Source organism: Pelodiscus sinensis, chromosome 11 (genome assembly GCF_049634645.1).
Source record: "Pelodiscus sinensis isolate JC-2024 chromosome 11, ASM4963464v1, whole genome shotgun sequence".
Taxonomy (NCBI): Eukaryota; Metazoa; Chordata; order Testudines; family Trionychidae; genus Pelodiscus; species Pelodiscus sinensis.
Window position 1 is genome coordinate 19,522,553 of NC_134721.1, and position 22,339 is coordinate 19,544,891.

General features: G+C 45.2%; 1 protein-coding gene across 1 annotated transcript in view; it reads right to left on the reverse strand.

The window, feature by feature from the left end:
- SRGAP3 (SLIT-ROBO Rho GTPase activating protein 3) overlaps window positions 1-16,648 on the reverse strand; it is a 266,808-nt gene extending 250,160 nt beyond the window's left edge. The window contains exon 1 of the mRNA XM_075938720.1: window positions 16,634-16,648. The gene's annotated coding sequence lies outside the window, so the exon portion shown is untranslated. The remainder of the gene's footprint in view (window positions 1-16,633) is intronic.
- Window positions 16,649-22,339: the final 5,691 nt, after the last annotated feature.

The window sequence follows — 22,339 nt, forward strand, 5'->3', positions numbered from 1 at the left end:
ACTGGTTCAGTGGAAGATTATTTGGAATACATACTATACTTGAAAATGTTTAATTCCTATTTAATATATAAAAAAATAGACATCAACAAATGTTATTTTATAATGGGGTTAACAGTTCATTTTCAGACTTTTTTCTTCTGTTTTCCAGTCAAATAAAATAAAAAATTGGGATCCCTGGGTTGCAGAAAACAAACAAACCAAAAAAACCCCAAACAAACCCCACATTCACTAACACCACATTTGTAAAGTCATACATGCCAGTATTTGTGCTGGAATTGTTCCTGATGGCTGTGACAAATGGAGCTAGAATGGAAAAGGATGATGAAATGAGATAACACAACATGGGGGTTCAGGAAGAGGTGGTTTACAAGCCTGGTCCCAAGGGAACTCAAATGTTGACCTTCACAGTTGATCCCCTCACTGAATTCTCTGTAGAGTGCATTGAAGGTAATTGTGATCTACTCAGATATTCTGCAAGCAGAAAAAGAGGCTAAACATTAAGTAAGTTATTCAGCCAGCTCTAGTGGATAACATTGTAGAGATGAGTTTTGAGCAGTAATCAACGAAGCCAGAGCAGAGACTGATGGTGAAATGAGATGGGGCTTGGGGCAGGGATGATTTTCTATGGAGACTAGGGAATTAGGACCTGAGATTGTAGGAGGTTGAGCGCCCATAACTCCCTCTGACTTCAGTCTTGTAAGATTGGACCTTTTGCAGAGCAGAAGGAAAGTCAATAATTTCAGCTTGCTGGTGCTGTGGCAGTTACGGAACTGTGGCCAGCCAAGAGGAGGGAATGAGGGAACAGTGGAGTAAGATGATAGAGTCAGGATGGTAGAGGGTGAAGTGATGATGACGTAGCGTATGAATGGCCTTGAGGGCAAACATCCTTTTGTGGCACTGGCAGATATAGAAGTGGATAGAGAACCAGCTGAGATCTCTGAGAATAAATGTTCCGTGATGGAGAAGCTGTGTGTTATGAGCAGTCAGGAGTTTGGAGAGATGAGCAGCTTTGAGAGGTCACCAAGCAGGGAATGGCAGCAATCAAGGAGTCAAGTGTCAGGTGCACGAATGAGTGATTCTGAAGAGCAAGCACAAGGGAGCAGTTTGGTGACAGTGACAGCAGGCAGACTTGAAGAGCACAAAACTTCCAGGTGCAAAGGAGATCACGGGGTTGAGAGGCCTCCACGATTATAGGCCCCGTGGTGAAAGGCGGGTCTGAGATGAGAAATGTTATGGAACAACTAAACACACCTGAGGGTAAACAAAGAAAGTCTTTGACATACCGGTTTAGATGGAGCCAGGCACTTAGGCATTGAGAGAGCCAGCAGGCCAGGATCTGGAGTGAGACAATAAAGGATTTGAATGAGAGAGCTAGGTGCTATGAAATGATGCATTCAGTTGGGAGGAGGTAGAAATAGAAGAAAAGGGACTGAGAATAGATTTAATTCTCTCCAGAGTGGAGCAATTGAGAGGCCCACATGTGCAACAGGCATCAGAGACAAAGACAGAACTATTAACAAGTTATGGGAAAAATCAAAGAAGAGATCCAGAGACACCAACAAAGTGTTCAAGGAGACGGAGGATAGAAGTAAAAAGTAGTGTCATGCACAGAACTGAGACATATGAGGGGACACATTGAAGTACAAGCCATATATTTGGGTAGGGGAGCCAAAAGAATGTGCTTACTCTAAAATTGTTGCTGACTGTAAATATTCCAGGCCGTTACAGGCAGGAAGCTTGTTGTTATTGCCTCTGTCTGTTTTTTATGCCTTGCATTATCATTTGCTAAAGATACTTCAACACACAATTTACCTTGGTCTGAGCAGTTCCAAGGTCTTCCGCAAATTGGAAAAGGCATCTGACTTCTTTCAATAAATCAACTATCACTCAGTTCGCATCATTTAGTAAGTCTCACAGCTAGGCAGAAACCAGATGAGAATGAGTCAAGGAATATCCTGGAAATGGAGCAGGTAGGAGAGATTATTCTGTCTCCAACAATTTGCTTACAAATTGCAAGCTAAAAATGGGGTAGTAATTGCTGAGGGTACTTCCGTCAAGTGGACTTTTTGATGAGTAATGACAATGGTACGGAGGGGGCAAAAATGGGCTATGATGACAATAAGTAAGAAGCTAGATGATAGTTCACTGTGATAAATGGAGCTGGAATAGAGAGCATAAAATGAGGGCATAAAACGGGGACATGGAAAGAGGGTGTGACAGGGCGCCCTTGCCCCGCCCCCTCTCAGAGCTCGCCACAGCACTCAGCGCTGAGCACTGCCGCATGCTGAAATGCTGCCACACATGCGGAAACGGCCTGGCGGGCCGTTCAAGGGGAGTGTCAGCACGCTCAGAAGGGGAGGCTGGAGGGCGTGCAGATGCAGTGGGCGACCGGCTGTGGAAGGAGGAAGGAGCGGCCCAAGAGGCAGGGGGGAAGCCGATGTCAGGGCAGGCGAGGCGAGCGGAGCCCCGGGGGAGTACCAAGCCCCTCAGGGTCTACAAGGCAAAAGGGGTTCCCCAGATCAGGACCGGGACAGGCGGGCAAGCCTCAGGATCCCCGGCAGCTGCCATTCCGGTAAAGGACTCCCCAGGAGGGAGTGACGGAGCCAGGGGCCTGTGGGCCCCCGAAACTTACTCTGTCACGAGCATCTGGAGGGCAGTGACTCTACCTCGGCCCGGAGACCTCAGACATGGCGCAGCGGTAAGGTGCGGAAGCCTCGATCAAGGGTGGAGCAGAAGGCGAAGCGTATAGCGGGGTAGGAAGCAGCCCAGGGCAGAAGGGATTTAACAGGGATTGGGGTGAGTTCTGGAATCAGCTCTGGGGGACCACCCTGAAGGACCCGCCTCTGTCCTGAGGGCCCTGGGCTGGGGCCAGGCGAAAAGGGTGGGCCCGGGCCCCACTACCCCGCCAATACCAACACCACCGCCACCAGCACCAACCGCAACCTACTCCAAGCCATGTCAAGACAAGGACTAAGGGCGATAGACTATTGGGCAGAGGGTACCCCACCATAGCGTAGCAGGAACCAGAGCAGGGTGCAGCCCCACATCCACCAGCTGCTCGTTGGGGACCCGTGGATGAGAAAGTAGACTCTCCCGAAAGGTCTGTGGAGCCCTGTAGGCTGGGACCCCCCTTGAGTGATGGTGCTAAGCCTCATCGCCAGGAAATGGGTATCCCAACCCCCAGAGAAAGGATAGAATAAGCAGGGGTGGCTTGCCCCCATCTTGCGCGGGAAGGGTCACTACCCCACAAGCGCCTATAGGCCACTAGATCCATTGACAGAGGGTTTTTGTGGTTGTTTTTGTTTTCTGTAGAGTGGACTTCTTCAGTAAGTGGTTTGCTACAGATAGCCAAAGAACTGGGAGGAAGACAAGGTGAAAAGGTAAAGTTGATTCCACTGTGGATAGATTCATTTGTGGAGTGAAAAAAAAATGTGGCAAGATACTGTAGTTCAAGAAATGAAAAAACAAGGGCTGTCTCAAGCACTATGCTGGTCATAATGAATCACCAGTTAAAATGTAAATGACCAGGACTAATCCGGCATCTCCAGGTGCCATCTCCACAAACTTGGAGTTCTGCGCTGAGTATTTTAAGGCCCCCCCATGTTCAAACTGAGCATGGGAATTCACAAACTTTTCATAAGCTTCTCACTCATTTCATAACAAAGGACTGATTGCTGGGAGGGCCCTTGTCTTGGTCACCCTAATGCTTGGAACAGATGTCTAGTGTGTGTAGGAGACGAGATAGGTGTAGGCAAATATTCAGAATTCTTGGGAAGAGTTAATTTGAGCTTCCTGAATTCCAGTGCTCAGTGCTTAGCTCCCTTTTAAAAACCTCCAGGGTGGTCATGCTTTAAACTTTTGCTAAGCAGTTACCAGATTGTTTAAGCTTCATATCTCAGCTCTGCCAAAGGTTAACAGGAAAGTTGAATGCCTGAACCTTTCACCTATGCAAGGCAAGAGAATTACTATCCCAAAGGTCCCCAGGAAGGAGCTTGCAGGACAGATAGACGCAACAAAAATCAGCATAGTTTTGTCACTGGTAGATAGAGACCATATGGGAGAGAGCACACAGGGAACTGGCTGGACATTGTCTTCCCATTTCCAACCAGAGCAGTTGCTTAGGTGCAAGAATCTCCTGGCTGAGCCAGGCAAGGGCTGAGGTAAGGAACACAAAGCAATACAGAGGAACCATCCATGTCTGCTGCCAAAAAACAAAATATTCATAGAAATATAATATTTACCATTATTGCATGTTTTGTAGTGGTAGCTGTGTCAGTGCAGGATCTTTGAGAAATAAGGTGGGTGAAGTTAATGGAGCTAGAGCAATGGTTAAATCTTTTATTAGACTTAATTTCTGTTGGCAAGAGAGACATGCTTTCAAGCTTACACCGCTGAAGAAGAGCTCTGTGTAAGCTTGCAAGCTTGTCCCTCTCACTAACAGAAGTTGACCCAATAAAAGATATTACTTCAACTTCCTTAACTCAGAAGAATACCAGTCACTTGTTGGGACTGTGTGCAGTCCTTGTTTAATGGAGCTCATTTGTGCTGTTTGGGCCAAACATTTAGTTGCAGCTTTAGAAGCAGCAGGGAGGGAAAGTAAATTCCGCTCTCTATAAAAATTCAGTTTCTGGCAGAATTATTCCTGTGAGAAAGCAAAACTAAAAATGGGCACTTAGCAACTCATCCTACAAACCTTGCAGCTGTTTCCTACAGCTTGGACACCACGCTGTGGAATCTGCTAGTGACTCTGCCCGTGAATTCTTGTCTGCATCACATTTTTTTTTTTAGGGGAAGTGTATAGAGTGAAAAGCAACAGCACTGAGGCTACATCTACACTTCAAGGTTTTTGCTAAAAAATGGCATCTGCTCCTCAAGTGCGCTTTTGCGCAATTAAATCAACAGTAAAACGGCAGAACAGAGGGCTTTTTATGGTGTAGGTAAACCTCCTTCTGCGAGGCATAACTTCTTTTTGTGCTACAGCTGTTGCACAAAAAGGCATGTGTGGACGCTCCACAGGGGTTTCTTGTGCAAATAGAGCCTATCTGAAAAAGCACAGGTGTTCTGATGGCCATTCTGTGAATGGCCATCAGAGCTTTCTTGCACAAGAGTGTCCATGCATTGTGGATGCTCTCTTGCACAAACGTGCATCACAAAAGCGATGCATTTTGAGGTGTGGACGCACTTTAGCGCAAGAACTCTTCCGCAACAGACTTCTTGCACAAAAACCCTGCAGTGTGGATGCAGTAAGAGGCTCCCACTCCAGCATCAGAACAAAAGGCTGAATTCAAAAATATCAGTCATGCAAGAAAGTTCTCAGCAGCCCATTACTGCTCACCAACCTATAGAAGCACCCAAATAAACTGACGAGGCCACACTACAAGGAGAAGAAAAGTATCCATTAAGTCAGGGTATGAGGAAGGAAAACCTTGTCATTAAGGCATTGGGAGAGACAGGAAAACTGGGTTCAATTCCTTGCTTTACAGGCTTCCTATGGTGCTTTGAGAGACTCTCTGGGTAAAATCCTGGCCTGGTTAAAGTCAATGGCAAAACTCTCATTCACTTCAGTGGAGTCAGGAGCTTTTTCTTTGTACCTCAGTTCCCCTTCTGGACAAAGAATACTTCCTTTCTCCCAGATATTGTCTGGCTTGTCAATTTAGACTATGAGCTCTTCATCACAAGGACTTTCATTGTGTATATGTACAGTGCCTAGCAGAGTCCCAATCTCAGCTGAGTCATCTAGATTCTACTGTAATAAATATCATAACAACACTTTTCTCTTTTAACTGGTAGATCTCAAAGCACTTTACAAAGGAGGATACTATCAATATCTCCATTTTACAAAGTGGGGAGATTGAGGCACAGAGCAGTGACTTCCACAAGGTCAGCTGACAAGCCTATAGCAAAGCAAGGAATAAATCCCAGGCCTTCCTGGATCCCAGACTAGTGGCCTGGCCATTAGACCACACTGCCTCCCATTATTAAGCTCCTACACAACAGTAGAGATTTTTCGGAATGTCTATACAGCAGCTCAGCCAAATGAAACAGCTAACAATGTATACTTTCTCAAAAGCAAAGAAAGCTAATTTAAATAATAAACGGTTTCCAAAAAGCAGTAGTTACAATTCTCTCCAACAAAGTCCTGAATGGATGACCTCATGGTACGAAAGGAGCCGGAAGCACAAGGTGGCGGGATACAAAAAATAGTTCTAATAAAAATAAATTAGGAACTTGGGAACTGTATACCATAGTGTTTCTGTAATATATGTGGTGTATATCAAGTACATTATGGTGTGATGTGCTATTGCTTTTTGGCATTCATGTGGGATGACCTGCTTAATTCATCCATGGCTTTGCCACGAGTCAGCAATATCATCAAAGTCAGGCTGGTGAAATCTTCTTAGCCCACTGTGTCCTTATGCATTCTATACATACAACCATTTTAAAATATGTGACTACATTGTGCTTCTACTTTGAGATATCAGTCAAGATGCCATAAGTGATTGGACATATGGAGATGAAAAGATCTGTATAAACAAACGAACGAACAAATAAATAAAAATCAGAAAACTCTGGAAGTTTTAGAAAGTTCAGAACAAACTTAATCTACTTGAAGTGATTTTATTCCAATTGTTATAAAAAAAAGCAGCAAAGGCCACTTTTAAATAATGGAATTTGTTACATTTCCTGAATGTAATCAAATAGAATGTAATCAATATACAATTTCTAAAGGCAGCAGCTTTTCATTTCAACATTCATCATGGTTGTGAAAATGAATATCAGATTCCCCAGATAACAAGCTGTGTCACAGCCCAGATTTTGATTGCCTTGACAGATTAGTTCAAACATGTACGATCCTCTCTCCATGCAAAGCTAAATATTTGAGAATAGTCAGCATCTTTGGTCATATATGTGATTACACTATAGGATCAGAATAAAAACAAAGTGAAGTTGAAGTTATATAATCTAGTAAGGATTGTCTGCTCCAGACATCACTAAAAATAAAGCAGCAGCAATATCTGAAGAACAAATCTCTGCATGAATCAGTGATCTTGGCTAAATATATCTGAGACTAAGATAGATAGAGATTCCACAAAACAATAAAAAAAGGGTAGGAGATAAGAAAGATGATTGCAATTCATGTCACATCTCATAGAGAATTTCAAATGAGGGGTGGGGTGAGAGAAAAACATTTAATTATAATAAATGCTTAAAGCTTTAGGTATACAGAAACCAACAGTAACTATGGCAACGTGGTCACTCCAGTAATGCTAATACAGATTACTTCCAGGGCAGTAGCCTTGCTTGTGTTCAGGAAGCAGAGGTAATGTTTGCTCAAAGCAATTCCTAAATTAAGGAAAATTCCTCAGGCAGTAGCTGTCTTGCACTCTTTGTTTATGACTTCAGACTGTAAGTATTTCATGATTTGCTTAACATAGATGCTATTGCCTCAGAATAGCATTCAGATGCTGTTTGCATGCATGTAGATGCACGCACACCTACCAGAGGTCAGGTCAACCCTCCAGTCATGGCAAACCCTGCAAAGACTGGGCTTGGTAGGGCACACCCAGAGGCATGCTTGATGGTCATGTCAAGCCTCAGCTGACACAGACATTAAACTATTTGTGAAATCCCTTCACATTTTTATACAAATATTAGCAGCAGTGCTGCTGGTTATCACTCTCAGTCTCAGAATATGACAATTCATGCCAGGTGACCCCTTTTCTCTCTCTCTCTCTCCTAATAGTCTCTCAAGTTAGAAATATCACTGTTCTAGTGTTTCACTCACTTATTTTTTTAAAAAATCTGTATTCACATGCTTTCCAACCTGCCATCTATTTTGACATTACCTTTACCCACCGTATGGTAGGGCATGTCTACACTAGGAAATTATTTTAAAATAGCTAAATTTGAAATAACTCCCTTAATAACTATTTTGAAATAAGCATCATTCCCCGAGGAAAGCAGGCATACAGATTTCAAAATAACCAGCCCATTATTTAGAAATAACAAGCTTGGTAGTTCGCTTCAGTAGGGATGTCTGCAGAGTAAGGTGTTGCTTAGAGTCAGTAAAGGTAATAGAATCTAGCCCAAAGGGCTTGTCTACACTGGGGGTTTGCACTACAACAATGTATTTTTATTGGTGAAATCCCTCTTTTAGAGCATGTCTACACTGGGGAAATAACTTATTTTGAAATAATAACTTCTAAAATAACTATTTCAAAATCAGGAGTGGCCCTAGACGAGCTGCCGGCAACAGATGCCCTAGGTAAAACACGCGATCAGCGCCCCCGCCTCCAAAGCCTTCAACAGCCGTTTATCTTGGTGCCCTAGGTGACCACCTAGGTCGCCTGTAATGACGGGACACCACTGTTCAAAATAGCACATCCACAATGGAGACTGCATCTTATTTAAAGCCTCTGGAAGCTCTCCTGGGAGGGTATCGGGAGAACAATCACTTCCTGTAGATGCTTCCTGTGGCTAGCTGAGACTCGTGCTTAGAGGCTCCTCTTTACAGCTGCGTTTCACACTTCTGCACTGCCTACTCCCTTGGAGGACACCAAACTCGCACTATGTGCTCTGGTTGCCCTTGCAGACACCACGGCACTCGTGATGAAGCCGGAGCTGCTGGGCCCTGTGCTGCGCCTCATGGCGTAGTTCATGCAGACTTCCCACATAGTGCTTCAGGACCATGACAACAGCCCAGACCAGGGGACAGCTTTTCCTGGGCCCTGGCATTCCTGATGTACCAATTTCCCTTCCATCCCCTGCACACTGTGGAACGCCACTTCTGGCAGAAGGAGACCAGTTCCAACTGGTGGGACTGCATCATCCTGCAGCTGTGGGAAGACCAGCAGTGGCTCCAGAACTTCTGCATGCAGAAGGCTACTTTCCTGGAGCTCTGCGAGTGGCTTGCCCTTGCCCTCAGGCGACGGGACACCCATCTGCAACCCACCATCCCCCTGCAGAAGTGCATCACCCTCACCCTGTAGAAGCTCGCCACACTGGATAGCTACCGCTCTGTGGGGAACCAGTTCAGTGTGAGGAAATCCACAGCTGGGACCGTGCTCATGGAGATTTGACAATTTTACCATTTCCCTAGGAGGGTGGTGAAGCACTGGAATGGGTTGCCTAGGGAGGTGGTGGAATCGCCATCCCTAGAGGTTTTTTAAATCCCAGTTTGACAAAGCCCTGGCTGGGATGATTTACTTGGGGTTGGTCCTGCTTTGGGCAGGCGGTTGGATTCGGTGACCTCCTGAGGTCTCTTCCTACCCTATGATTCTAGGTTTCTATAGGTGGACCACAAGGACTTCACGGACCACAAGGGCTGGTTCACGAACATTTGTCAGATGGTTCAGGGAAAGGGCCCAACACCCAGGTGTTCTGGAACTCGAGCCTCTTCCACAGGATGCACGCCAGCCCTTTTTTCCCTGACCGCACCATCAGGGTCAGGGACATCGACATGCCCGTGTGCATCCTGGACGACGCAGTCTACCTACCCCTTGCTTCCCTGGCTCATGAAGCCCTTCATGGGCAGCCTGGACCCCACCAAAGAGACTTTCAGTGCCGAGCTCAGCAGGTGCCACATGGTGGTGGAGTGAGCCTTCAGCTGCCACAAAGGGCGGTTCCAGAGTTTCCTCACCCATTTGGACCTCAGCCAGCGCAACATCCCCCAGGTGGAGGTGGCCTGCTGTGTGCTCCATATCATCTGTGAGAGCTAGGGAGAGACGTTCCTGACAGGATCTGGGGGACAGAGGCTGATGGGGTGGCCAGGACTTATGAGCAGCCAGGCACTGCTGCCATTTGGCAAGCACATTAGGGGGCTGTGCTCATCCAGAAGGCCTTGAGGGAGTTTCAGCCAAGACCACCTGTGAGACTCTCCCCTGGGCCTCCCCGCAAGGGGTCTCTGCATTGCTCCTGTGTGCCTTTCCTCCATCCCCTGCAGACCAAATAAAGAAGCCTTTCTGTTTGATCACAAAATTCTGATTTTTTATTTGGGGAATATACACCAGGGGAGGGACTGGGGAGAGAACCTGGAAGGGAGGACAGCTCCCATGTTACATATTCTTTTGTGCTAGTAGATGGCACACTTAACTTGCCACACAGAAATAGCTATATCTCCATGCCATTTTTATTCTGGTGCAGTACCCTTACAGGGATTTGTACTCATGCAGCTACACCAGTGTAGCTACACTTGTCCACAGCAAAACAAAAAACCCATCCTGAAGCACAGACAAGCTCTTTGTGCTCTAGGTTTCCTATCTGCATTTGCTAGTGATAATAGTTGCCTGCTCACAGGCAAATGTTGTGAGGCTTATTTAAGCTTTTTTTAACTGATTGAGATGCTCAGATGAAATATTCTATATAACTGAAACGTACTGCAATTGTAAGGTCTCTCCTCAGCCCCCTGCCATTTCTGGGAACATTGGAAGCTGGGGGTATGGGACTAAGAGTCAGTACAGAAAACAAGACTCGTTTTTCTTCTGTACTCTCGGATAGCATCAGCAGCAAGACCTTACTCAAAGTAAACTCAGCCAATCGTGAGTCTAAACTAAGAATTTGCACCAGTAGCTAAAATCCTAGAGCAGACAAGATCTTAGGAGACCGTCTACCCTTCTCCTAGTAAAATAACAGAAGCTTTCTGAGTCCTTCTCCAGGAAGCCGGAACACTAGAGAAGGAAGTGACACTCCTCTTTGAGTGCAGCACTTGCTACCAGAGCTGTCCTGTCCATAAGACAGTTTGGGACGGCTGCCCCAAGCCCCACGCTTTACAGGGGCCCCACAGTGGCCACCTCAACCATGCTGTAGACAGGCCCTGGGCAGCCAGGGGGATTACTAGGGTGCCTGACATGAACAGCAGCAGGGGTCAGCCCCCTCCCACAATCACCATGGTGGCATGAGCCAGAGGGACCTGGCAACCTGCTCTGCTCTGCCCCAGCCTGCTGCACTCTGCTTCACCACAGCAGCGGGAAGTAGAGTGCCCTGGCATGCCACCGCGGAGAAGCAGAGTCCAGTGGGCTCAGAGGGGCAGAGTATAGTGGAGCAGGCTGCCGGGTCACTCCGGTTTCCACCATCATGTTGAGTAGAAAGTGGGCCCCTGCTGCTGCCTCGTGCCAGGCCCCCTGGCAATCCCCCGGCTCACACGGCTTCAGGATGGAGCAGGGGGCAGAGCAGAAGCAGGGTAGAAGCAGTGAGGTGGATTGCTCTGGGGCACCATCCCCCTCCGCCCCCCAGGGACAGCCCTTCTTGCTACCTATCTGGCAGGTGATAATTGCTGCATTGTAAGTATTGCTTTCATACTCATGGGAGAGAGTGGGTTCAGTGGAGCAAAGAGGGGGGCTTTCCACATGAACAGTGAGAAGCAGCACTCCACAGAAGCAATCTGGGATACTGATTCCTCTTCACTCTAAAGCCTTCTCTACATTAAGGAGCTTTACAAAGCACTCCTGTCTTGGAGAACCTCATCTCAGCATCACCAGTGTGAACAGCTTTGCGAGCTCCAGAACAAATCACTCTCTCGCTTTGGTAGCCGTTTTCTGTTCCGTCTCAGCACTGCTCAGAGAAGGTTTAATTAGCCTGCTGCTGAAAAGGACTGTCAGAGTCAGAGGCCCATCTGCACTAGGGCTCCCACCACTGCTCATTACACTGGAGCAGAATCAATGAGTTAGCTACACTGGGGGTAGTCTGACACAATTCTCCAATGTAGCCAAGATTAAGAGGGATTTAACAGTGGCCAGTTCATGATAAGCAGGTTCCACTGTTTATTCTCCAGTTAATTCGCATTTTTATCTTCCCATTGATGCCCCGCTGGACCTAATCCTATTACTGCAGCGATCAGCAACCTAGGTTAGTGAGTGGTGCCACATGAGTGGCCCTCCTTCATCTCAGTGGGCCACAAGATTGTCACAGCTAAGACAGTCTCCCAGGACAGGGTAGTTTTGCTTACCATACTTGCACACCTAGAATTTGCAGGGTGTGCCGACTGAATCGTAGCAGCGCTTTGATTGGATGCAAAGGATGTGCACGGCTCTCACAGACAATTCAGTGTTCAATCAGTTCACTTTGTGTGCCTTTGCTTTACATGTGTGATAGATGGGAGGGGAACTACCCTTTCCTAGACATCCAAGTTATTCAGTTAACTAAATTGCCTGTAAAGGGTTAAACCCAGAGACAGTGGGTCCCTGAGAATCTCCAGGAAGTGGTGGCAAGGAGCCAGGAGAAAGAGAATGTGAGATTTAAATTGAAAAACAGTGATCTCCCTGTGACCTGCAGGAGTTTCCTATGAAGGGAAATGCAAGGATGGCATCAAAGCGGTAACCCTCTCCATGAGCTGCGGCTATGAACATTGCCAGCAGATCAAGCAACTATGCACCATCTTCACACCAATGTTTTCAGCCACCTCAGGGTGCACTGAATGAGCATACTACTCCATTAACACAAGTGAAGCTCACTCAGTCAGAGCCCAACCATATCAGAGAGCTTCTTCAGCTAAAATTGCTATAGAGCAGGAGATCAAGCACCTGTTCAGGTGAGTCTACACAGCACCCTTACCTCGAAATAAGCTACACAATTGGTGCTACTCCAATTGCATAGCTTTTTTTGAAATTTGGTGCTGTCTACACAGTGCCAAAAATTTCGCAATAAAGCGCTATTCCGAAACGCATCCTTTAACCCTCATGCAATGAGATTTACAGGGACGTCAGAATAGTGAGCCCGTTATATTTTGATATAATGGGCTTGCTCTTAAGATGTGGAATAGCTAGCTCCACCGTGTAGACATAGCTTTAGAAATGTTCTGTCTGGATCCCAGTGACTGGATCCACTGCTACTTCGTAGACCCTTGTCTGGGGTCTGGTTGCACCATCTCCATCTGGGTCTCCAGCCCTACGGTGTCTGGGAACATAGACGGGAGACTCTCAGGGACCCACTATACTACAGACTCTTTGCAAAGGGGCCTTTTGCCTCATAGGCAAATATCTTGATGGAGGTCATTTGAACTGTGTTCAAACCTCAGGAGAAGTTTCCTGAATTATATATTCCCCTATGCTTTCTAGCAGGATAGCAGGACAGAGCAACATCAGTGTCTTTTAAAATACTAAAGTTTCCCAAAATATTTCCTGTCAAATAAAAAAAACTAAAGCAAAAAAAAATCCACTTGGGAAACATTTACCAGACTGATTTTTCACTGTTATCAATATAGTTTCTCAGAACATCACAGTAACAGTGGATACAGAGCAGTCTGACCAGCCCCAGTAACACAATTCTCTATCAAAGGAGAATCTATAGGAGAATTCTCACTAGTCATTAACAGTACAGGGCATATGACACAGAATTGAGCAATTCCAATTCCTTACAGTAGTTGGAAGTGGTACACACATATTTTATTATAGTCTGTTATAGGTCATTATCTATCAAGAACTTGGTATAATTATATAGAAGGCCAACATTAGGTTGTAGACCAAAATGGCTGTTGGTATTGTATATGCAGCTTAAGTGCTTCTTAGAAATAGCATGTTTGTTTCCTGTTAAACAGCTGCTCCCTTTTATTTTCCTGGGGAGGTTACAAAGACCATGCTGTTAAACTCAGGCTCTTGTTACTCGGATGTGACCTTGTGTTTAAAATTCATGCTTGCTCCTGCATAGCATATTCTCCAAGGAAAATTATCCAAATTCTAATTGCATGGAGGTGGAGAAACCAAGTAAATAACAAAAAGGTGATTAAAAATATAGTTCTTTAGCATGGAAACACCAAAAAACAATTCCTATCTCTGCTTCCAAGGAAAACAAGCAGAATGGAATAGATAAAGCTCCTCTTAAGCAAGGGAGAGAAGAAATCTGCTTCTCAAGCTCTTTGGAAATTACACATCCTGGGCATAGTAATGTCCAATGTTTGCCCTTGAAATCCAAGTAGCTACTTAAGTCCTATCCACAAAGGTTGGAGTGATTCCCCACTGCCCTGCTGAGGCCCCAGAGCTAGTGTTTCTGCACCATCCCAGGAGCATATTGTAACAAAAAGTTAGCTCACTCCCTAATTTTCCTCTTCCTCACCCCTGCCCTAAAAACAGTTAGCTCCCCTATCTTTTCCCTTCCTTGGCCCATTCTCTTTGTCTCTGACTCTTGTTTGCAAGGGCATGGAATATTTTAGCATTCCTGGACCAGAAAGCTCTGCCACCGGTAGTGATTCGGATTCTGCTCTCACTTATACCAGTGCAACTCCACTGATGTCAGTAGAGTCATACAGAGGTGAATGCAGAATTCTGCCCAATGTGTTACATAGCTGTGTGTATTGACAGGGGACCTTTACGCTTTCCCTTTCAAGTCTTCAGCCCCCTTCAGGTTTATTCATTTCTAAGCTGTTTTTCTAACACCCAAATTTGGCCCATTTAGGGGCTGGATTTGCAGATTGAGACGAGTCCAAGAGACACACACAATCCAATGGAGCAGATTTCAAGGCTCACTTTTAAGAGAGCATCTAGAGGAGGCTATGGCTTCTGTCATGCAGTGACACATCTAGATCCAAATGGCAAGGCCTTTTTACATTCCAAACTAGGATCTGAACTTGAATACTTCCTGGTGTCTAAAAAGGCCATAATGGCTCAGGTGTCTCTGCTTATTTCCAGTGAAGATACAAACATAGATTTTAAAATATCCTTAACTCAGCCATTTGGAAGTGCACTGGTTGGAGGAATCTACCTTTTCACTTTCAGGTCAGAGCAGTGTGGTTGAGTTTTTTCCCCTTTCTCTGAAGCAGATTGAGAGAAACTTCTTGGGCCTCAAAGTTGGCATATTTCACCCTTATCTTCTGTGCTATCCATCGTGGTCAACTTGGCTGAGACTGGTTAGGATTCACTCTGGAGGCCAGGAGCCTCACTCCTACATGAGTCAGAAGGAACCTCAAAGCAGAACAAGTTGCTGCTTGCCATGCATTGCAGTTGCAAAGCTGCAATGTTGCAATGTGCTGACATCATCTCGCCGCAAGAAAAAACAATGAAACATACCAACCCTAGATTTGGGATCCTTCTGCTGAGAAGTGACATTATTCAGACTATTTAGAATTTGGCGTAAACACCTGAATTTTCAGAACTTCTACATTCGTCTGCTGAAAGAGCTGCCTCACATGCAGGCCAAGGAGCTGTTTATTAGGTCTGCAGCCATGTCATCTCTGTTCATTTCACCACTATCAGAGCATGGGTAGAAGACGGGCCATCAGCATCTAAGGTCTGCTCCTCAGTATTTTTCTTTGATGTGGCAAGGAGATTTCAGTCAGCTTTGGCTATTTCCTCTGCCAGATATGAGTTTACTATCTGCCCCAAGCTGGGGTTTTTATCTCCATAGCCTGATAACACCATAAGAAAAACATATTTCTAGATCCACCTTGAAAACACTGCATGTTGCCTTAAGAGCAGGGATATTTGCAATGACACTTTTTTCCTCCAGGTGATAATACCCAAGGCTATAAGATAGTGGTCATGTATTAGATTTGCTGGATAACATAGCTTGCTTTGGTTATTAGTTAGAAGACTTTAATAAGTTTGATCCAAGTGGACAAGATTCCAGAAAAAAAACCTCCATCCAGTTTACTACCACAATTGGCCGCCTCTGCTCTATAGAGGCCAACAGTGAATTAATGAGAAAAGGATGATATACTGGCTTATGCAGGCGAATACACCACTGCTCTCCTTTGATAGCACAGCAAATCTGCTCAAGTGTTTGTAATTGTCTCTCAGTAGCAAACAGCCTATAAAAAGGCTACAATCCCACTACTAGTGACAGCTAATCTATTTTAGGCCTTTATAATGCACCCATTATTATGGTATCTAGGCACCCGTGGAACCTAGACAATGCAAATAGTCCTTCAGCTCAGCTGATTAAAAATCCATGTTTTCAACATAAATGCTTCAAGTTATTTTCTCTTTGCTGTAGGTTTGTGGTTTTAGCTGATAACAGTTGTATCCCCAGGAATGTCACCATAGACCAGTGTTTCTCAAAGTGGTCCGTGGACTCACTCTGAGAGCTGCTACTGGGCCGCTCCTGTTTGTTTACTTTCCAGCTCCACAGCCACAGAGCCTCGCAGCTGCCATTGGCTGAAGTTCGCTGTTTGCAGCCAAGGGGAGCCGCGGGAAGCAGCGGCTCAGGTCACACTCCTTCCCGCAGCTCCAAACAGCAAACTGCAGCGAATAGGAGTCACAAGGCTCTGTGGCTGCGGAGCCAGTATGTAAATAAACTGGAGCGGCCCAGTAGCAGCTCAGAGTGGGTCCACTGACCACTTTGAGAAATACTGCTGTGGATTCACTTACGGTCTAAAATCAGGACAGTGAGGGGTTGAGGAAGGCTATACAATACCTGCCAGCCCTGTCTCTGCTTCTGGACATTGCAATTAGTCCTTCATTTTCATAAGTTTCAATTTCACATGCTATTTGTAATTAAAATTGTAAGCCATGGATGGACTATTTGCAGATCTTATGAATTTTGAGCAGTCCACATCGATAGTCTTTGGTTCAATTGTATTTAGAAACATTCCTTACAGCCCACATATTGCCTTTATCATCCTGTGAGGTGTATTTAAATGCATAAATAAACATTCAAACAATGTCTCTTAACTCCTGTTAGATTGAAGCTATGAAGCTGAACTCACCAACCACTGCAGAGTGTGGAGCTGCTGCCAAAAAGGAGAGCCATCTAAGAATGCGTTTGGGTCCTTTATCTCCAGACTGTAGTAGAGTCTCCTGTTAGCTAGGAGGTGGGGGCAGCCTTCCCGGGCTGATCAGTGGATCTCTCCAGCCATCCATTACTTTGTCACTCTCACAGACTTTGGCAATGAGCTCCCTTGGAGGTTGCTCTGGCGGGACTTGCTGAAGATGCAGCTAATTAAGACTGATGGGGTCCACCAGCTTAGCTGAGAGGCCTGACACAAGTAGGACACCTGTGTCCAATAGACTGTTCTGCCTTCTCATTCTATTCAAGGTGTGGGTCTTTATAGATTCAAATCCAAGTGGTTAGGACCTGGTTACCTCAGAAGCCTGACTCTATTTACTTTTACTTGTTGCTGGTAGCCCCTGCTGTTTGCTCTTGATGACTCGAGAAAGGGTATGTTCCTGGAAAGTCCATAGCAATGGGACCCACTCCTGGGGGGTCCATTAAAGCACAAGTTTGTTACCTTCCCAACAAGAGGGCATCAAAGACAAAACTGCTCTCATCTTCGCATCTACGTTTTATACTTCAATGTCTTTACATTCAGTACACCCACAACCCACAAGGATGAGCATATTATACATTCAATTTATTATTTAGTCCCATTCAGCTCATGCAGTCTGCCATCCAGCCTCTCCATAACTTCCCTCTGAGCCCACTGAATCATATTTCTCCACTGATTTCTCGCATAGCTTCACTGTAGGGAAAATCTCACCAAAAAAGTTAGGTTTTTCACAGTGCCCTAAAGCACTTCCTTTGGATCTCAATATGCATTTCTTTGGCTAGTTGGATTTCTTTCTCCAATCTTGGAGTCTGGGTCTATGTCTACGCTACAGAGTTTTTCCAGAATACCAGAGGTATCCCAGAAAAACTCTGCTGCATCCAGGAAACGCGTCTGCTGTTCCGAAAAAATTTTTGGAAGAGCAGATGCACTTTTTCAGCTTCCATGTAAACCTTGTTTTACGAGGAAGAAGGGATGTTCCAAAAAAGTTTTTTTTTCTGACATTTGGCCCAGTGTAGATGGGCCAAATGTTGGAAAAGCCTTTTCCAAAAAAAGAAGTGTAAAAAGCTACGCAATTTGCGGTTCGCAATTTGCGTAGCTTTTTCTGGAAGAACAACGTAGTGTAGACACAGCCTGGGAGGGATATAGTGACTCTTCCTGTATTATTTTACCTTAATAAATTCAACCCATTTGAAAGCTTACAAGTTGAGTATTTTTCATCTGCTCTTGTTTCTGTGGCCATCACCTCATTTTCAGTCACTGCTGTGACAGTTCTGTGAGGGCTTTGCCGTTTAAGAGAGCAACTGGAATGCCTTTTGCAGTCAGTAGCTGTTATAAATTTGTCCTCAGAAGGCTGCCTTATGGCAGAACCATGCCACATGATCAGATTTCTTGCATATTCCAAACACCTTGTGAGACATAAGCAAAGGAAACAGAAAAACCAAAAGGTGGTTGTGCCCTAAGCTCCATGGGGAAAAAATCACTACCATTTGCACTGGTAGATAACTCTTGTATAGCGTAATATCGAATAACCCTGCAGGGCCTCAGGCCTAGGATAAACATATCAAGTCACTGCATTGTTTTTCCAGTGCTGAAAATCCCACTTCAACCCTGAAAAGTTCTCCGTGAGGTACAGACCTGGCTCTAGGACATGCACAGCCATGCACCAGGTAAGATGTGCAGAGGCCTCCCATGGAATCCTTAGACTTGCACAGTGGAGTTGGGGAGGGCTGCTCACTCAGTGGGAAGGATGAATTGAGATGATGCTTGGTAAGAATACTAACCGAGTTTGCTTTTTAGCTCAAAATATCAGTTTGGGTTCAAAATACGATACCCCAGTAACAGCCGTCCAAAGATATTTAGATCAGATGGGCAATTATAGACATTTAAGAAGACAGCATAATTTAACTGGTTTCTAAAGGGAGGAGGAGAAAGCAAAACAGAAATCATGCCACATATTTCTGTCTGAAATCTAACAATTAGTGGAGTAGGATCCAATTACTGAAGATAAAAAAAATCAGAAGGAAAATTGAATTGCTGCAAAATGTAATATCTTGCTATCATCTTTGTTCTTAGTACACAGTTGCTGTAGCAACAGATCAAAAAAAGCTTGCACTACAATAGGAGGCACTCCCTGTTCTTTTAAACAGTTCATTTTAATAATTTTTGAATGACTGTTTATGGGCAATTGATCAGATGTGGCAATATCACTGACTGCAGATGTTGAGCCCAATCCTGCAAAGTACCATGAAAAGACCTAAATGTCATTCTGGCTGTGTCCAGACTCAGGGGTTTTTTCGGGAAAAGCCTTTTCCCGAAAAAACTTCCCCTGCGTCCAGACTCAAGCCGCGTTCTTTCGAAATTATTTCGAAAGAACGCGGCTTTTCTTTCGATGGCGGTAAACCTCGTTTCACGAGGAAGAACGCCTTCTTTCGAAAGTTCCTCTTTCGAAAGAAGGCGTTCTTCAATGTAAATAGGGCTTCCTCGAAAGAGAGCATCCAGACTCGCTGGGTGCTCTCTTTCGAAAAAGCGGATTGCTCTTTCGAAAGATCCGCCTGCAGTCTAGACGCGATCTTTCGAAAGAGGCTCTTTCGAAAGATGCTTTCGAAAGAGCCTCTTTCGAAAGAAGCCTGCAGTCTAGACATAGCCTAATTCTCACTTTGCACAGGAGAACAGTCTATTATCTATAGAATATATAGTACAGAGCTAAATAATCTGATTCAAGAAATGACCTATTCCTGCAAGCTGCTAAGCAGCCTCAACTCCCACTGTGTGTATGAGAATGTTTCATGATCTAGAAGATATAAGTAATTTGGCACTGTCTATGTAGATAGTGGGCCTGAACCTACAAGGTGCTCCTGTTCCTTGATCCCTGAGTAATCCCTAGGTGCTCTGCACCTTGCAGAGTCAGGGACATAGCTACAAATGCAAATTAGGATTGTTTTGCTTTGGATATCCTATAAATAAAGGCATACAGGCAATGCACACACAGCAGGACTGTCCAGGGGAGATGGTATGGACATGGGAGCCAGAGGATTCTAGCTCTAATTCAGGAAATCTTCCCTATTCAGAACGGCATGCACTTAAGTCCCACTAAAGTAAGAGACTTACAAAGGTGAGTGGGACTTAGAGTGTGATCCTAACTTGGGTTCAAAGCCAGTGCTTTGCAGCACAAGTGTGGGCAAGTCACTGAACCCTCCTGTCTCAGTGTCTACCATATTTAAGGATTTTGAGATCTATATGTGGTAACTATGGGGTCATAGTCTGGTCTGCACTCAGGGTAAACTATCAGTTTCAATGAGAGTTTGGTCTGAAATAGGGACATGGTCATACCTTTATGGATGTATCCTATTAATACTGGAGTGAGCTGGCAAGTGTGTATGTATGATACAGGCCTCTTCCCCAGGAAAGAATCAAAACTACTCAAATGCTTCTCTGATTCTACCCTACTGCAATTCTCCTTAGTCTCACATGGCAGGGGCTAGGGCTTTGGAAGCAGATCCTGTTGCCATTACGAAGATGCAAATTCCTTGGCTTGTAGCAAAGAAACAATCATAAGCTACTCAGTAGCCACAGATTTGTTATCCTAGTCACGCAATATTTAATGGTGCTTGTTCTCATTTACCTACAGTGCACAGAAATGAGAGATGATAAAGACTTACTACATCTTGTCCATTCCTGGCCAGTGCAGGGTTCTGATCTCCACTTCTGTGTCTCCTCTCTTCTTAGTATGCCAAGTGATGGGACTTCCATTCCTTCACTAGTGAGAATATGTCACAATTGAACAGATCTCCACCAGCGGGAAGTTTTCTTGGATCCAGGCTACAGTTAGTAGTTAGTTTTACCCCATTATTTCCCCAGTTAGCCCCAGGAACCACCTTAAACATTTAATGCTAAGTAATATCTGGAGGAAAGAACGTTGATGAGACTCAAGCCATGTCTTCATTAAAGATCGACGCTGCCATGATCAATCCTCCAGAGTTAGATTTAGCGAGTCTAGTTAAGACTTACTCCTCGCTTCTGCAAGAAGTAAAGGAAGCTGATGGGAGCATTTTCTCCCATTGGCCTCCCACTAGGAGGAGGGCGGGGAAATTCGAAACAAGTTACGTCGACGCCAGTTATATAATTAACGTAGCTGGAGTTGCATATCTTGATTCAACGTTCCCTTTTAGTGTAGACGTGGCCTTAAGAAACCAGGCCTGATTCTGGAAAAATGCCCAGGGTCTTTGGACCTTATTGACTCCTGTGAGAATTTGAGGGATGGAGAAGAGGAGGGTGCACCGCATGTTGCAGGAAGCATTGAAGGTCTCATGACTGGTTTTTGCCATGTTATGGCCCAGAATCAGCTGCGTGCATTCTAGTAATCTCTTGACTTTATAAAAGCCACATGTTCCTAGAAAGCTTTCCAAGTTATTAGACGAAACCTGCTTTCACCCTGGTTTCAATTTCTTGGTGAAATTTCCCTTTCTGGTACAAGTTCAACCTGATCACTTTCAAGCACCTGCAACCAAACCCAGCTGTTGGGGGCGGAGAAGGCCGTGCAGTCTGGCTACAGACCTCAGGTTGGCCTCTGAATCCCTTGGAAAGCCTCCGTTCCTTTTGTCTACAAATAAGTCCTTGCAATCCTCCCCCCTGCTCCCTTCATTACTAGGCATCTCCAGGCGAGGGAAAGGAAAGAAAGCAAGCAAGCCTGGGAAACTGTGACTTCACTGTTTTTAATCTCACAAAGCTCTATTGTTCCAGGGGTTCAGCGATTCATTTTAGTAGGCCACAGTGTACCCTGTGCACACTTCTGCCAAAGAGACGCACACAAGCTGACGGGAAGCTACATGCAGGGGTCTTCTTTAGAGTGACAGCAGCTAAAGAAGAAAAGGGGGCCGAAGGGAAGACACACTTTTCAATGAGAATTTAGCCTGCTCATTAGAGCCGAATGAAGCCAGTGAAAGGGGCCTTCTCATGCCAAAATCCAGAGGCTTCAGCCACATTCACAACTTAATTGTAAATTCCAGCACGACAATGTCATTTCCTGAAACACAAAGTGGAAACTTTTCTTTCCCCCTTCCGTAAAATAAGCCTGTCTTGGAAGCCCTCCCTCCCTTTTGCATACCCCTCCTCCCCCCGCCATTACCCTTCAGAGTCCATGCAACAGGCAGGAGCAGACGTTCATTACTCTTTGGAGCAGTTGGTCCCATAGGCTCTCTCGCCTTTGTTCTTGCTTCATTTTGCCTCAGTTAACGTAAAGGAGACTCCATTCTTGTCACAGTTCTAGGCACAGCTCATGGCACAAATTTGTGATACTGAGGCTGTGGGTTGTGCAATGGGGTGACTAAGTTAAGCTAGGATCTAGTGAAAGGGAAATGGGGTCAGAGGAGCCTGACAGGCATTTCAGTGTCAATCACTCCCCCCTGCAGCCCCTGGAGGAAGAGGGATAAGCACATTTGCACTCTCACCACTAATTCTACAGGGTACATATAAATAGCACCTGTGGCTTCACTTCTTCCTACACCCGCTCCCTCTCCTTATGCTCCATCCAGCTTCATTCCAGACTGCTCCTTTGTCTCTGCACCTTCCTCCATGTTGGCTCGGCACTTGAATAGTCAGCCCTGGCAACTAGGATGGAGATTTTCAAAGCGGTGCAGAGATTATGTG